This window comes from Periplaneta americana, chromosome 12, assembly GCF_040183065.1.
Source record: "Periplaneta americana isolate PAMFEO1 chromosome 12, P.americana_PAMFEO1_priV1, whole genome shotgun sequence".
In the NCBI taxonomy this organism is placed as follows: Eukaryota; Metazoa; Arthropoda; class Insecta; order Blattodea; family Blattidae; genus Periplaneta; species Periplaneta americana.
The window spans coordinates 75,428,219-75,437,170 of NC_091128.1; positions in this window are offsets into that span (position 1 = coordinate 75,428,219).

An 8,952-nucleotide genomic window follows, 5' to 3' on the forward strand; every position below is an offset into this window, starting at 1 on the left:
ATATAACTCAAGTTGTCTAAACAGCAAAATATAACTCAAGTAGTCTTTTAAATATTTCATATGTTTTTTATTGCCTCGAAAGTTACGTTTTAGAGAAACATCAAGACTTTTTCTTATACTGTGGGTCTTTGGGAACAATAGCACTAAAACAATTTAAAAAGAAATCGCATCAAATGTTTTGCGTAATTGTTTTCATCAAGTTCGCGATTGTGCGATTGCTTCAAATGGTCTAACAAATTCGAAGTTCCACCACCCTTAGAGTAAATTCGCCCACAAAGTTTACAGAGCACGACTTTATTATTACCTTCAACTAAATTAAAGAATTTCCATGCGACGGATATCCGATTTGGTGCCATTTTATTCCACTCACAACTACCGTCAATCCGTACGCGCCGGTCGTCCTTGAGCTAACTGTCGCTTCGCTCCGAACCACCGCGTCCCTCCGTAGTTTCCTGTTCCACCTACGGTAGTATCATAGATCACCGGTGGAGAGCTTTATTCGTAATCTCCGATTCCTCCGCGGTAGTAGTCACTCCGATGAGCAGCACTGAGTAACATAGAGACCAGCGCCCAATTCTAGAGTCCTTTATTACAGTTGGTGTATGTGTAGTAAGAGGCAGAATATTATGACTTCAATATTCAGTGGAGGGCTTATAAGATAGAGTGCTGCAGAACAGAGCTTAGAACCGGTTTATATTCGACCGGTCGGAAAACAACTGGCGAGTTTGAACATCCGACCGAATATCCGATGTTTTTCAGGGTAGATAGAACACCAGGCACACTTCATCATACAAGAACTCTGATGACATTTTCTGACTACACAAATGAAGTAACAACTGAAGGGCTAAGTGGATTAAGAGGGCATGTTACATTTGTTTTAAATGTGGGTTTTTCTCCATGTATAGGCCTAATGGTGGTATATGTCAAGCTAACTTCTGAAACGTATCAAATCATTAAACATATATTATTAAGCACTTTAGAGACCTGAGGTAATTTTCAGAAGGTAGCTTGACATATACCACCATATCCGTTAAGAAAATCCACATCTAAAAATATGTGACATACTCCTTTCATCCACCTAGCCCTTCAATTGAAGGAACTTAACTTTTCCTTATTTAAGATAAAACGTTAGCTTGAAATAGGCCTATAATTGATTGGACACTTTGCTATATTTATCTTCATAACTAATATATAAATCAACTAATGGACACCGGTAACAACAAAGGAAATAAGTGTAATGCATAGATAAAATCTAACATGTAAATAAATGCAAGAATAAAATAAACTACAATTACTTACATTAAATTGTAACGTTCATACTTTAAACTCAAAATGCGTAGGTTACCTGTAAAAGTAATTGCTAATACAGCATATGCCTTTTAATTATTCTATGCGGATGTATTATTATTTCATTAATAAATCATTTTTAAGGAGATAAAAAGTTATTAACAAAAATAAAAACACTCAAGCTATAATGACTATATCTTGATCTGTTACTTCTGACGATACCTAACTGCAATACCTGAATGAACGAACGAACGAATGAATGAAATATCAATTGAAAGGTACATGATGATAATCCTGTCCTTGTAACGATTCTCGAAACTCCTGGATGGCTCAATGTCGTCTGTCTTTCATGATCCAGAGCGCCTTACCGATAAAGACTCGGACACTGGATCCCTCCGTGAGACGGAAGACCTTTGCATACTGTTTATAGCGCCAGGCGTTCTGTAGCAATATATCATTTCAATTTTTTGTAAGCAGTTGTGCACGACTCTATTACGGCTTATGTATCAACCTTCCGGGTGTATCTCTTGTCCCTATTTTTCGGAATGTAGGCAAACATTCATTTTATGGAATGACATTGGAATTCAAGTGACCTACGAATAGGAAAATCTCTCTGCACACAAGCCAGAAGCTTTACATCTACTGGTGACTTTCATAAACAAGAGGACAGTTAATTGTACTTACGAAACTACCTCCACGCGTGACACTCATCCCTGCTTCAGGATCAAAGATTCGTATTTCTTCTTTTTGTTAGGAGGGAAGGAACTTCCCATACACTGAGGTCTATGGTACACCCCTATATGGGATGAGTTGCGCACCCACCGATCCTCTACGCGCAGCGACCTAACCACTTGACCCCCTTAACGACCGGTCCCTACAGCCAACAGACTCCATATACCACTCCTGCTTCGGCAACCTCTCCAAGGCTCCCTTAACGGTCCGAGACGAAAGTCCTCCCCCGAGAAGGTCTGCCCCGGGTTCCGTTGCAAAACCTATCCATTATCACTTGAATACAATCCACGGAGGCCGGTCGAGATAGCCAGCAGCTTCGGAGGGCCGCCTGTAAAGATTCGTATTTACGGCACTGTCTGTGAATGTGCAGGACTATATAACTTCGAAAGAAGTTACATCCAGAAAATAGCTTATGTAGCATAATATCTGAATAAACTCCCCAATGATGAATAGGATATTGTATAAATAATTATATTTTCACGATAAATTATAATGTATTAATTATTAACAAATGATAGATAAATTGCGATACAAGTTTAGTTAAGTGTGTTACTGTACTAAGAATCGAGGAAACGTTAAAAAAAGAAAGATGGGCGGTCGAATTTTTTCTATTTCCGAAATTCTATAAGTTAAAGATCAATTTATATCGCAAGTAAAAATTACTGCTGTAAGAAACATGATTTTTATTGTGTTTGCTAAATCGTATGTATAGATTCTCTCGTTTCGGAGCAAAGAGTTTAATTTAGTGTTTATTCAGGAAGTCAGATCTGAATGAATGAATGAAAGTAATATTATCCCAATTTCCGAAGAGAGAGAGTAGCACCATCCTACCATCAACCTCTGAGAAATGAATAACTTAAAGTTAATAGTTTCGTCCCAAGACCTTATAATAAAATTATTACAGATCATTTTCCAAATTCCGAATATTTTAAAACTCAACCTCTTAAAAAATAAATTTATAAAATTGTTCATGATATTTATGATATTAACAAATGTGAGTAGTTTTTATCTTTTTATTTCTGTCGAATATATTCATGTTTTACTGACTGTCACTAGATTCTGAATGTCAATTTATATTAAATGTGTTTTTTTTCTCTTTTTATCTTTATTTTTTTCTATAGTGTGTTATTTGTTGGTCTGAATTAAGTTAATTAGTGTATTTAGTAAACTGCCTTCGCAAATTTTGCGCTACATTATTGGCTAAGACCACAACGTACATGAGCCTGGCTCTTATGGTATGACTAGAAACATTTTTTGTTGTATACTTTTGAATTGTACTCACTTTGGTTAGTAGGTAAATAAATAATTAAAACATTTTCTAAACAAAGGTACCTCTTCAAATCATAGTTAGCGCATTATTGCGTTAAGCAATCATTACAGAACTGTTTCTTTTTCTTTTGTTCGCATAACAACCACGCAACGAGTTGTATTCTGAACTCACGAATCATGTAAACAACATCGGTAAATAGATACTACACGTCCCATGTTGCATGGCCGCTGAGAGCTTATGTCGTCAATGTCGTTGTATACAAGACATCTTGGGCGATTACGAAGCGCGGGGCATTAAGGAGATAAAAGCAATCGTGGAGAGCTATGACGCACTCTGCTAGTTCTTGGTCACCGGTCAATTTACAACGGACGGGCAGTACGAAAGAAACGTACGATCGTCCAAAAAGTATAATATGTAAACATTAAAATTAAAAAATTATAGTTGCCCATGCAGTACAAGAATTACCAGGAGACTTGTGATTTAAATACACCTATAAAAGTAGAAACAGTAGTAAATACTTCTAGTAGTAATATTAATAACAGTAATAGTGTAGTAATATAAATAATAGTAGAAGGCTAACAGAAGTAATATTAGTAGCAGTAGTTATAGTGACAGTAACTTAAGGGGAGAGGATGATATTTTTTTAACTTTTTTCCTATTTGATGTAAATTATTATTTTTTGTATGTAGAGAGCTCATAGATGTAGCAACTCAACCAAATAAAAACATGTTGAAAAAAAATTATTTGGGGGCCCAAATTTGAAAAAAAAAAAAAAATACATACCCAATGCAGGATTCTACTAAAACCGATATAACTAAACCGTTTTTAAAGATAGATTCAAAAACTTTTCTGCAATGTATTTGCAAAAGTATGTTCTACAAACTGTCCGTAACAGAATTTTGATATTAGTTCCTACGTTTGTAAAATAAACAATTAAAATTTAATAACAATTTTCTGATTTCCTTTCTTGCAAACAAACGGACGTATTTTTAAAATGAAATAAATTAACAAAATTCTGTTACAGAGAAAAGTTTCCTAATAGTCTAAAGAATGTGTTTTCTAAATTTCATGCATGTATCTTTAATAGTTCAGAAATTATATCCATTTTTGTCTAGCAATGTAGCAAAAAAAAAAAAAAAAGAAGTTACTGGAAACCGATAAAGGCGGGCGTGTGATTTAAAAATCCATAGCGCAGGAAGTTTAAAAATGACGTCTCAACATCCGATAAGGGCACAAATACCCACGAAATGTTATGCAATGCATTCCAGACATATTAAAGGGTATTTTAAAGAAATCTTTCTTTTTTTTGAAAATTTAATTTCCCGGAAACAACAATAAAAAAGGGCGACTGATTTAAAAATCCATAACGCAGGAAGTTTAAAAATGGTGACTCAACATCCGATAAGGGCACAAATACCCACAAAATGTTATGCTATGCATTCCACATATATCACAAAGTATTTTAAAGATTTTTTTTCTTTGAAAATTTAGTCATTTTTCACCAAAAAATACCGTTCTCTCCCCTTAATAAAAGTAATAACACAGCAGTAATATAATAATAGTGAGAGTAGTATTAGAACTGAACTAGTAATAGTAGTAATGACAGCAGTAGTACCAGTAATAATAGTAGTAATAACACCAGTAGCAAAAGTAATAATAGTACTAATAGTAGTAATGACAGCTGTAGTAACAGTAATAATAGTAGTAATAGTAATTAATAATTAGACAGCGGAAAAACGCCAAATATAAGTCATGTTTACGGTTTACGAGTACTGTACGCATAGACTATGGCATGAGGTGTGCACGCTTCCCAAGTAGGTAGCTACAACACGGTACCGTCCGCAGAGAGCACCACGCGAACACCGAAAACAACTGTTATTCTGCGTTCTCAGTCAGTCCTCGTCCGCACATAACAGAGAACATTGAGATACGTAAACATATTCTTCATTTGTGTTCGGTGAAGTGATCATAATGCCGAAGACAGATGTTAAAAAATATAGGGTGTATTCTTTAATACTAGAATATGGTGTCCACATGTTTAGTAGTGATACTGGTGAAACAATTAAGTGTCGGTTATGTATGTGTGCATTAAAAAAGATAACAAAACAATCGATAGAACACCATTGTAATACACAGAAACACGTGAAAAATGTTGCTCTATGTTAGAAGAAAACAAGCGTTCAAGTTCAAATTCCGCCTCAAATATGAAACATGACTTTTGCCAGGATTTGTGTCGAATGATGATAAGTTGCAATATTCCATTCAAAACGTTGGACAATCCTCACTTTAAAGGGTTTATAGAAAAGTACACAAAATATAAGGCACCTTCTGAATCATCGATTCGAAAACAGTTCTTACCTGCACGCGCCTCTAGTATGCCTACTGTGCTTACGTAAATAACAACCCTCTGACGAGACAAACTACTCGCGTTGTAGTTCCTTCACATTCGAATGACTTTTCTTCCGCTGTCTAGCTAATAATAGTAGTAATAGCACCAGTAGTAACAGTAATAACAGAAGTAGCCTAATAGTAATAACATTAATAGTAATAAAAGTAGTAGTGTAGTGTTTTTAGTCAACTGTCCGAAGACAGGTCTGAACCTCACAAGTGTTACCAAGAAAGCACCACTTATGAGGCAACTAGGCCACGAGATAATGGGGTAGCGTGGCCAGTTGAGCTCCTTTCCCCCTCCATTGCATACGTTGCCAAGTATCTACATATTACACTAGTAAGACTTCAGATGCATAAAAAACAAATTGTTCTTCCACTGACACATATCGTCAAATGAGATGTACTGTTCTGATTAAACAGTAGATTAACATATCAGCCAGAACCTCAAAGGGCATGATGTGATTGAAATCATTCATTCATTCATTCATTCATTCATTCATTCATTCATTCATTCATTCATTCATTCATTCATTCATTCATTCATTCATTCATTCAGTGTTATGCCCAAGGGCAGGTCTTTCACTGCAAACCAAGCCTTCTTCAGTCTTTATTTTCTGCCTTACTCTTTGCTTCTTCATATGATCCATACATCTTAATGTCGTGTATCATCTGACTTCTGCCCCGAACTCTTCTCCCGTTCACAATTCCTTCCAGCCTTCAGTAGACTGTTACTTCTCAACCAGTGACCCAACCAATTCCTTTTCTTCTTTCTGATCAGTTTCAGCATCATCCTTTCTTCACCTACTCTTTCCAACACAGCTTCATTTCTTATTCTGTATGTCCACAGTAGTGTAGTAAAAGTAGTAATTGTAGTAACAATAGAAGTGACAGTAATAGAATAATAGTAGGACCTAACTGTAGCAGCAATAGAAATACTTGAATAGTATTAGCAATAGTAATAGAAGCAGTAGTAATAGTAGTAGGCCCACTAGCAGTAGCAGCTATAGTAAAAATAGCAGTAGGAATAGAAATAGTAATAGCAACAATGGTAATAGCAGTATTAGTAGAAATAATAGTAACAATTTAAAAGAGTACGGCATAATGAATAGTACGCAACATAACAGTATGTGTAGGTCTATAATATTTTCTTTTTTGTAGTAATGGAAATATTTCTACGCCATATGTATGCATCGTAATTAGTAATCCAGCAGTCATCAATTATTATTGAGGACGAACGCATTGAAACATTGGGCCGTCAACTTCAACATCTGAAACTGTCTCTGACGAATCGTCATTTAAACACAATAGTATATTAGTAGTAACAATAGTAATTTTAGTAAATATAGTAGTGACAATAATAATGACAGTAAAATTAATAATAATAATAATAATAATAATAATAATAATAATAATAATATAACGATTATTTACTCACAGCCTTAAAGCAAAATACAGACCCTACTTTAAAGCATAACTTTAAATTTATCAATTAAAGAAGAGAAATTTAATGTAAAATCTGTTTCACTGTAACTCCTGCAAGTGCAATAAATTAAAGAAGACAATGGGAATCGTGTGCCATAAAACATGCTTTATAAACTAACAACCAACTTACCTACAATAGTACAAATATCTATAGAGACGGAGAGACAACAAACTAACAAAGTAATAAACTAACCATTAAACACCAAACTATCTACCCGGTGAAGTAAGAAATTAGGTAGGTACCTCATAATCTTCTGATTCGTCCAAACCAAAGCATTTCTCCTTCTTGTTCAATCCGAAAGTTTTTCCGTGTTGACGTACATTTACCGCAGAATCCCTTCTGATCGAAAGGAATCCATATCGCATTCTCCTCGAAATCTCTGTTCTTCAGATCCTACCTGATGCAACCTTTTCATCTTGTTTATCGACTTTCCGCTTGAGATTTTCCGACTCTGTAAACACTTCTGACTACACTGGCGTCTGTGTAGATTCTATCTCAATGCAAACAAGACACATTGATATCCTTCCGCGGCAAAGAACTCTGATTGGATCTTGGCGGCACTACTACAGGAATCAGCTGGGCCAAGATAGAATCTACTCGAACACTGCCACAATAAAGTCAATGTTTTTCCTTTCCTTTTCGTGTACTTTCCGATTGCATTTACGGAAGACTCCACTTCTTACTCATGTTTAAGAAAAGATAATTTTATAATAACAGGGTTTTAAAAGGAGGTCCCATATTCTTTTGTCCTATTCGTGTAAATAGGTAAATATATCATCATCATCATCATCATCATCATCATCATCATCACGTAGCTTCCAAGGAGTTGGGTTCTCGGATTGGCCTGTTCCGGGTTCATATTAGAGTGAATAATATTATCCAATGGGAAATGCTACTGTGCAGTCATTTCATAAGCAGTTTTAGAGAAGCTTCAATTATTATATGAGCCGTTCAGAGCAGAAGTGTTGTAAGTCAAAATTGGGTATTGAGGTTTAAAGTAAAAATTGTGTAAAATACGGGGCAAAGTAGCAATTAATATGTCCTTCTTGCTGTCCACTGACTACTAATAGTTAAAATAAATTTAATACTAATTACTACTTTGCGCTGTATTTTACAGAATGTTTACTTTAACCCTCATTACCCATTTTTGACTTACACCACTTCTGCTCTCAACGGCTCATATTTGTATTATCAGAATATGTTTTACTATGGAAATTCATGCCATATAAAGACAATAAACACGCAACTGAACCTAATTGTTTAAGAATAAGGAACAAAACTGATCGTCATAATACTACAGTCTAGTATATAAAATACGTAGGAAATATGCATCCATAGATAGTTGCTAACCACTAGGATCGCTACTATCGCCTCATCACAGACATTGCAAAATAGTACTGCCACAGTCTATTGTTCCTAGTACCCTCAACAACTCAAGCTTCGTGACTGTATATACTAGATTAGACTGTGATAATACCTATTATAATACAACTTGATTGCTTTCAATGCTACATAATAATGATAAAGATGGAAGATACGTGGACAAATTAAAGAGATCAGTTTGACGTATCACATTTTCAAACTAATATTTATTTTTTTTATGTGAGTACGTCTTAACCCTAGCAATACCAAATTATTGTAAATACTGTAACATGCAGTAGCAACGGGAGGGAGGGGGTATTTTGTAACCACTACAAAAATGTTTAACTTTGAATAATTTTTAAACATTTGTATTCAGCAAATATTATGTACTATAATAAAAGAGAAGAATTGAAATGTCATTGCATAT